At 35.3% G+C, this 9,778-nt stretch overlaps 1 long non-coding RNA gene across 1 annotated transcript; it reads right to left on the minus strand.

Moving 5' to 3' along the window:
* Positions 1-1,422: 1,422 nt before the first annotated feature.
* On the minus strand, positions 1,423-9,372 carry LOC120352623. Its single transcript, XR_005571973.1, has 3 exons — positions 9,363-9,372; positions 6,008-6,009; positions 1,423-1,577 (listed from the first exon to the last, which is right to left on the minus strand). It is a non-coding gene; the product is annotated as an uncharacterized LOC120352623 (long non-coding RNA).
* Positions 9,373-9,778: the final 406 nt, after the last annotated feature.

The following is a 9,778-nucleotide window of genomic DNA, read 5'->3' on the forward strand; positions in this document are numbered from 1 at the left end:
CATGTCAACTCATATCAGATGCCAGATGTCAACTCATCTGTATGTATGAGTTAACTTGCTATAAATATAATGTGTCTTGCAATCATCACAATATATTGACATCCAGTATACAGTAGTTAATAACAGTAATTAAAGTAGGAAAATTATAATCTTCGTTAAAGAAGCAGCTTTCAAGAATGGTAGCAGCCATTTTCGAGTGATTTTTAGTGCCATCATGAGCCTACTCTAAATTCAAAGCCTGGCGAAGCACAAGTTGCTCGCAAGCGGAGTTCAACTTGAACTTACCTACAAGTTTGAAGTTTAAGCGCGTAGATTACCAGTTACCAGGCTACCGGGGACATATTAAATTGGTGTTATGTGGGAGAGCCAGTATGTATCCTCCTACTCCTTGAGGAGTGCTGTATCTTCACAGGGTAGGAGAAGGGTAGAAGTTAAGAGCTAGAAATGCCTTACCCCAGTCATCCTTAATTTCGAAAATACCGAACTTACTCTTCACCGCACCCATTTCCTAATTAAACAGCAGTTTTAATTAATGCAATAAATTGCAGCTCGAATGAGATCGTGGAGGTTGGTAGCTGGAGAAGGGATGGTAGTGAGGGGGTAAGGAGTAAGCGCTAACGTTCGCGAAAATGGTGGGAACTGGAAAAGTTGTGGGAAGGGTGTGTGAGGAAGATGAGGAGGAGGGGGAAATGAGACAGGGATGAGGAGGTACACTTTGTGTACCTTAACGGAATTAAACTTTCCTCCTCACTCACACCCACACACAACCCTAATCCCCCTCTCACTTCCAGGATCCGCATAGCAGAAAAGTACACAAAACCCGGGGCGCCTCCTTTCCCGATTTATATTCTCAATTTGAAACTTGTTTAATTCTTGTTCACGTTTCGCAAAATTTCAACATTAAAGAATATAAATATTTTTTATCTCGGGCGCCGCACTGGGATGTAATTATGCAGAGCAGTGTGGTCTTTGCATACGAAATTGTTTTAAGTTGTTAGCAAACTTTCTCGCCGTCTGAGAATGAGTGAATAGATTAGTGCAGTGCATGTGTGTTGCGTGTGTGTATGTGTGTGTGTGTGTGTGTGTGGGGGGGGGCTTAATCCTTTGCCACCAGTTTTTGGCTGAGCTCGCCGTTTATCTGCAAAGTCCAAGCACGGTTGAATAATAGGGACTTATTATCTCATTCTCACCATTAAGCGGTTTTTACGAATAAAATTGAAGATTTGATAACGTTACTTAACGAAGGTTTGATAAGATTTGATGATACAAAGAATGATTAGTTGGATATTCATTTTTTTTTTAATTCTGTTGTATTCATCAACTGTTGCCAACCACAATCAATGGTATAATTTTAGAGATATTATAATTCCAATCTAATCGTAATTAATCATATAATTATTTTTATATTAATAATAGTAAATTTTTATTTCCATCAATATACAAACAAGCAATCAAGCAATAATAAACATAAAATACTTTTCCTACTATAGTTTGACATTAATAATATGTGGAAATATTCAACCATGCAAGTGATAAAATCACGTCCGCATGATGGAGTACAGTTGAGAGCAATGCAACTGTACAATTCAGTATTATTTTATAGACTGAGCTGTATTGTTATTTCTATAGGTGCGTACAGATATACGCGCCTCCAACACGCTCCGCGCACGCTCCGCACTCGCTCCGCGCACGCTCCGCACTCGCTCCACGCACGCTCCACGCACGCTCCACGCACGCTCCACGCACGCTCCACGCACGCTCCGAACTCGCTCCGATCATGAACGTTATGGGAGATGTTGGCTCTTCTCGCATTCCACTCTTGCTCCCCGGTCGATCATCAATCGATCTGCTCGAGTGACGTTCGATTGCGGAGCAGAGCGAAAGTCTGTACGCACCTTATGGTAAGAGGAGGAAATATGTAAAGGAATGAAGTACTTGATCGTTAATGTTCCTGGGACTTATGTGATGGATGATTGACTGGATTCTTACGAGATTCCATTATGATTTTTTCGATTATGTTCAAATCATAATCCGTAATATAATGAAGGGAAGAATCGTGTTGCACATATTGTACGGAATAGGAAATTCACGAATGACGCGCATCATCACGTCTGAACTACTCAAGTGATCAGCTTGAAATTTCGCTTATAGATTCTCAATTTCGTTGAATATGGTAATAGGCCTATTCAAAATCTTCAAGATTTCAGTAGATCAAGTTTCAAGTCTGTCAAGTTCTCAATAAGATCCTGATAGTCTATAATGTATCGGGAATTGCTATGAATGCTTATTGAGAATAACAGGCTAGAAACACAGTTATACGTATATTACGAGAAAGAATTAAGTAAAAACACAAATATATTGTTAAATTCTACAGTTTTATTTGGTACAGGACAATGGTTACGAGAAACCATTGATAATTGAAAACTTCAACGATATTGAAATAATTCATGAGTATATTTCTGAATAGAATTTCAAATTGAGTAACTGATATTGTTCTATCAGTGAACAATGATGAGATTAGGGGCAGTCATGAACTAGGAATATGATTTGAAATCTGTAGATTCCAGACAAATAATTATTTGTGCAACTAGTGCGCAAAGTGACAGTTTGCTGCACCGAAAGAAACGTTTAATGGAATGGTTTATAAGGAATGGTTTCTTGAGTGCAGCAGAGGAACTTTGCGCACGTATTTAACATTTAATTTTTCCTACAGTTACCATTGAATATGAAAAGTGGGTAATTATGGGTAAAATTGCCTGAAATGCATCAAATGTTTTTCTGTGTAATTTTATTATTAATAAATAAAATAGAATAATTTAGTAGTGTTTGAATGAAGGGGACTGTCAATGATGTGGTGGCTGTCCTCGAACTCGATGTCCTTGATATTATTATAACGTGCAGTGAGGTATACCACAGTCATTGTTACCAACTTAATTTTGGTTTTCCTGCACTAATCCTCCATATAACCCACCAACTATTTTGCGTTGCCATGTTGCAAATCTGGAGTGCAGAAAAAAATTTTCCCGCACTAGAGCGGAAAAGTGATTCTTCGCGTTCTGTAATCAGTGCAGCAATGGCCACTTTTCAACGTAACTGTAGGAAAAATACTATACATAACTTCAGTGATGAGAAACTTCCTAAATAATAGATTATTAACGTTCACTTTACAATTTTTAATTTATTATGTTCCATGAATGTGAAACACGTAGGAGACAATACTGCTGAAATGCAGAGAGTTCCATAATCGTGAACATAAATGTTAAGTGTATCATAATCGACAAATAATGCAAAACTTCACAATGTAGAATGATGTAACTTTCAAGTGAAAAATAATTCAAATAGCTACTAGTCAATGTATCTAAATCACGCAACCATTCAATGGAAATAGTCCAATTAAATCAATAAGTTATAAAATGATAAAAATAATTGAATATATCAACAGTGTGAGAATTGACAAATAATGCGAAACTTCACAATGTAGAATGATGTAACTTTCAAGTGAAAAATAATTCAAATAGCTTTTAGTAGATGTATCTGAATCACGCAACCATTCAATGGAAATAGTCCAATTAAATCAATAATTATATATCAACAGTGTGAGTTCAATGAATATTAATGATATTTTATTCCTGACCAAGACACAGCAACATTACAAACTCATGCTCTATGATTTCTCAGAATGTCCAAGTCCATCCTTGACATTTTGAACTCCCGCCATTAATCCAAATGTAAATTCAAACACGCTTATCGTTCATTTTTATCGTGAAATGTCACCTTGGCCGTGCTCAACCTATTCAAGTTATCCGCCATTAACAGAAGCTAACAACTTCATTATTCTTGCCTGACGTTCTTATAACTCTTTCGTGTCTTGTAATCTCTGTCCCACTCTACTGTGAATGTATAACGTCTCCTCTTTTTTTATATGCTTTTCAGTTTTATCTGAATCTTTTTTCATCATTTTCCTTCACAATGCTCAAGATTGGGGTACCTTTTCTCAATTTTTATCCAATATGATCCTTCTCCTCTTAATTACACTTTATATCTCACTTATCCACGTCTTTAATTCTTCATCTTTCTTGTTTTCTTTCCTCTACAGTATTTAAAAAAAATGTACATAACATAGTATGTAGTTCCATATTTTATATCCTCTTCATACCATTCTTTCATTTTCAATTTCAACCAATTTTCTTCTCCATATTCTTTCATCCTCCTCTTGATTATTGATTCAATATTAGGGCCCGGTTGCACAGCAGCCGGTTAAATTTTAACCATGATTAATTCCACGAGAACCAATCATAGAAGGCCTTTCTGATAAGACGGCTTCTCTGATTGGTTCTCGAGGAATTAATCACGGTTAAAATATAACCGGCTGCTGTGCGACCGGCACTATATCTTTTAAATGTTTCATTCTATATTGTTTCATCGAACCTTATTTCAATTTTTTTAAATATTTATACAGAATTGAATAAAAAAGACTAAGAAATTGTCAAAAAACCACAGATTCATTGATACTTAGAAAGACCGGTTTCGGTTATAACACCATTGTCAATCTCTGATAAATCAGATTACACGGTTATTATCAATTGTCATTCTCTGATAAATCAGAGATTCACAATGGTGTAATAACCGAAACCGGTCTTTCTAAGTATCAATAAATCTGTGGTTTTTTGACAATTTCTTAGTCTTCTTCATTCAATATGAATAATTACCACAATATCAACTTCTCAACTACACAAAAAGTGAAAAAAAATTGATATATTCCTCAAGCAGTGGATCACCACCATAAGAGTGATCTTACATAAACCACATTTGAACAAACCATACATCTTTATTGGTGTATTATTATTATTATTATTATCATTATTATTGTATCTTTATTGTATGTGTCATTCAGTCCATCATACATTTGATTGTTCATTCTATCATAATCTCACTCTTTCTAAAAACCACATATGAACAATTCATACATCTATATTTTTGTATGAATATGTTTCATTGAATTGCTCATTCTATCATAATCTTACTTTTTCTAAATGTTTCCTCTTAGAATGACAATGATTTTATCTATTGATTCATACAATAAGAACATCATCAAAATGATCGGGAGGGAAAAAATAAGGTAACCTTGTGCTATACCTCTCCCAAATTCAGATAAGTTTACACATAGTCCGAAATAGATTCAGTCTATTAAGTGCTGTTTACTCCAAAAAATTTTCAGTCCAAAATTTTCACAAAGTAGATTTTTAAATTTAGATGCTTTAAAACCAAAGCATATTTCCAATTAATATCTCCCTTTGACATATCTTGACCATTATCTATCATTACATTATTTACTCCTCCTTTATCATCAAAATCCTTAACATTTTTCTTAATTTTCTTATCTTAAAATTTTTCTATACCTCCAAATTATCCATCAACAGGTATCCTCATACTACTTGAATGAATATTTCATTTCCTTGTAATCTTTCTTCTTCCCATTTCTATTTAATTTTGTTTTTAACAGAAATCAACCCATTTATCTGATAGCTATTTGAAGGGTATTTGAATTATCCATCTTAAGTTATATTTCATCTCCTCCTGTCAAATTCTTCCTTATTCTACAACTTCACTACCATCCTACCAACTCTTTTCTCTCTACAATAATTTCTCCAATGCTTATCTCCTTGTCCTCTACAAGAACTCCCACCAGTGCATGTGCGTGCGGAAGCTGCACGTGGTTACCCCGCATGTGTGTGTACATGTGCATGTGTATGTGTGAGAGCACATCACCAAGCCGACATTTTTATGTCGCTTTAAATTTCAGGATTAGTTCCACTCTCACGTCTCCCTTCCTCTAGCTCTTACTGTAAATCTCCCTCTCACTCCAGCAAGTGCAAGCACCCTTCTCCCGACATTAATCATGCTTATCTTGAAGTTCCAATTTCCAATGTATCCTCGCCGCTAGATCCTCGCAGTACCACCGAGGATCGGAAATTCCACAGCGAAATCGATTTTATGGAAATCAAACTTCTGGAGATCAAGTGGAGTTTGATTTACAAACACGTTGGCAGGTTACTCCATTTTAAGAACGAATCCAAAAATGAATTGATCTCCTTGACCTTATTCGACATTTTTCAACCAAGAGTTTGTGTGAAATGATAATTTATTTATTTATTCCTAATAATAATAATATCGTGTGACCTGGCTGGCTCAGGTCTGGTGTCAGAGTTTTCAGGTCGCAACTGATCAATTTCAGGGTCTCTGACATGACCTAACGACTGCTTCTCAGGCAGCCGGGACCGACGGCTTAACGTGTCCATCCGAAACACGGGAGTGGCCCGAGATAAATATCTTGCCCGGGCTGATACTTATTCATGGAAACATGGAAGCATACAGGATTACTCCCGAAAATTACTTCCATGTCAAAAAACTACAGTGATTAATTATACAGTCATAGTAATAGTACAAAAAATATTAAAAATTAATTCGATTACTGGTAAACATTGAATACTAGTGTAGAGCTACACCAAACCACTACAAAATAATACAATCTGTAGTGAATCTGTATGACTTAATTGACCGAGCGAAGTGAGATCTAAGATTCAAGTCGACGGTTTGGCATTTCTCTTAATGTTTAAATGTTTATATGTTGCGCATTTACGGCGAAGCGCGGTAATTTGTGGCTGGGTGTCTAATTCAACATTGTATTTTCCATGAAAATGGAAGGATAAATGATTGATTGATTGATTGATTGATGATTAGTTGTGAGACTAGAGAGACTAAGCTTGTCTTATATGAACAATTCCCGAAATTTTCTAAAATTCATGGAAAATGCTCGTGAAAAGAGAAGAAGTCTGTTTATATCTTGGTTCTGTTTTTTTTCTCTCAATCTTTAATTTACTACAACTAATCTTAATACGAATGAAAACAATGCATAAATGTCCTTATCTATCATTGTAATTTGGATACTAATTTTAATTCCAGTGATAAACACTAAAAAGTCTTGAAGAGCAAATATAACAAGTAAGTCGCGGTGAAGATCGATGCCTCTAACGATGCCTCTAAGTTAAGTTATGCAATGATGAAAAAATTTGGAGTCATTGATGAACATATGATTGACCGAGCGAAGTGAGGTCTAAGATTCAACTCGACGGTTTGGCATTTCTCTTATTGTTTAAATGTTTATATGTTGCGCATTTACGGCGAAACGCGGTAATAGATTTCCATGAAATTTGACAGGTTTGTTCCTTTTTTAATTGCGCGTCGACGTATATACAAGGTCTTTGGAAATTTTGCATTTCAAGGATAATATAAAAGGGAAAAGGAGACACCTTCATACGCCAATATTAGAGTACAAATCAGAATTCATTCATTATTCATCATAAATCAGCTGACAATTGATTACACAGATGTGTGGAGAAGCCAGTCTATTGCTGTATTCCATAAAGTCTATAGTTTCAATCAGGTACTTGTGTATGAGAATACTGCGTGAGGTCTACTGTTCACAGAACTACTAGTCATAGCCTCCTCTAATACATAATGTATCAGAGGAGGCTATGCTTAAATATGAAGAATCATAACCAGGTATCATGGTAAATACCAGTAAAATACAGATAAATTATTCAAAAAGCAATATTGTAATACTCAATTTCCATTTCACATCCTTCAATTCCAGAATAATTTTTAGTCATCTATCCATTGTTTTCTTTACTATACTGCAAGATTACATTTTTGTGCACGGACTCATTGAATTCCTGATCATATATTTTGAAATACTACTTTGTTCGCTTATTCTCAAGGATAATGAGCTCTTGTCATTCTTAATGGGAACGACTTGATATTTACAAAACCACTAAATTATCGAAACAATTGAATATACTAGTGTAAGTTAATACACAATTATTAATCTCTAGTAAACTGAAAGCTTCAACATTGAATAGCAGAATGGAGCCCTAAGATTGGCCATTAACTGTAGACCAATGAAGGTTGAGCTCCACTGCCATTGGTCAAGACTTGCACTTGGACGTGTCTACTGTCTAGTCTCGGCCAATGACAGCAGAGCTCAGCCTCCATTGGTCAACATAGCAAATAGCCAATCATAGGGCCACACCCCTACTATAGATGTTGCTTGACAATTTTAATGCTATCAGTGTACGAGAAATAGATAATCCTATACTATTAAACGAGCAATTTCTGTTTATATGTTTACATGTTTGTATTTTACCGGATCTCGAAAACGGCTCTAACGATTCTCACGAAATTCAGAAAATAGTAGGTTTATAATATAACAATTTGATTGCACTAGGTCTCATTCCTGGGGAAACTCGCTGAAGGAAATTAAAAGGATGATTATTATTCATCCTTGAAAAAACAGCTGATAATAATTATTTCGTCGTCTGTTAATGATGGAAGTGAGTTCACGTGAGTGGGACTCAAAATTATGACTCAGTTGTTGAACTTTTATTATCATCCAATCAGGTACTTAGTGCCGGTTGCGAAAAAGTCTGGTTATTTTTAATCCTGATTAACTCCAGTAGAACCATCTTTCAAAAATGGTCTTCTCTGATTTGGTTCACGTGAAATTATTCAGGATTAAAATTTATCTGGCTTTTGTGCAACCGGTCCTTTGTGAGGAAAATTTTTGCATTCCTTTGGGAATTAATCTCAATTCACTGTGATAAGATAGAACATTTCTGTATGAACTGTGAATGTTATTATAGTTTCTTCTTTCGTAATAATTTTTTATGCTTTTGTACTCCAGAGCGAAGCTCGGTCTCCGATATTTTTGTATTAACCATCACTGTTATATTGAATTGTTTTAATAGTTAAGTGGTTCTGTCAATATCTAGTCTATGAGCTGAAGCTGATATCGAAAATTGTTTATTATTTTATTAAATTAGTGATTAAGACAATATTAACAATTCATTAGCAATAATTATCTTTGAACCTCTTTTGACTACTGTTTGAATCAGATTCAGTCAGATTTATAGGCTTCATTAGTAGAGTAGTCTAATCAAAAAAGTAAAAGAAGAATTCCACTTTAAATGCTCACATTTTTCAGTGGAATCCGGTGTCTTTTCCAAATAAAGAGACAGAAAGGGTGATGAAGGGAGATAAAAAGAAAATCGGAAGAATAAGATGGCGGTAGAGGGGTATCAATGAAGAAGATAAAGCACCCTCATTTGTGGACCCCCTTTCCTTCTGGGCGTACCCATATACATACAGATGGCACTATTATGTACTGAGTAGATGTACTTCAAGCTATTCAATTGCCCCTTCAATGGCTTTTATACGCCAGTAAAAACATTGAACTGAATCGTAAAAAGTGCTTAGGAATAGTGGAAAAGAAGGGAGACGTTTCTGGTCTCACTTAACCGTGGGACAGACAAGGAGGGGGATAGAGGAATAGATAAAATAAACAAGGAAGTCCAGAAGTAGAATTGGAGCTGGGAAGAGATGTGATACTAAGGATCGTAGGAAGTCTTTCTGTAGTAATTCCATTCAATTCAATTAATTGGTTAGATAGGTTTGAATATTACTGAAATTATTAAAAAATTATTGGCATTTTGAGTGAAATTTATTCATCGTGGAGAGCATGTATGAATGTGTAATAATTAGTCATAAATAATGTGTAATAAATAGTCGCGATATACTCTTGTAGTTGCTGTACATTTATTTCATATTCATAGTATAGTTTCTGAAATCAGAAAGCATGACTTATAGGGCCGAGTTTAATCATGATTCCTAGGAACGGTTATAGCCAAGCACGTATTAGTTGCTTAGCAACCAATAAGAAACT

The sequence above is a fragment of the Nilaparvata lugens genome, chromosome 8, assembly GCF_014356525.2.
Source record: "Nilaparvata lugens isolate BPH chromosome 8, ASM1435652v1, whole genome shotgun sequence".
Lineage (NCBI taxonomy): Eukaryota > Metazoa > Arthropoda > Insecta > Hemiptera > Delphacidae > Nilaparvata > Nilaparvata lugens.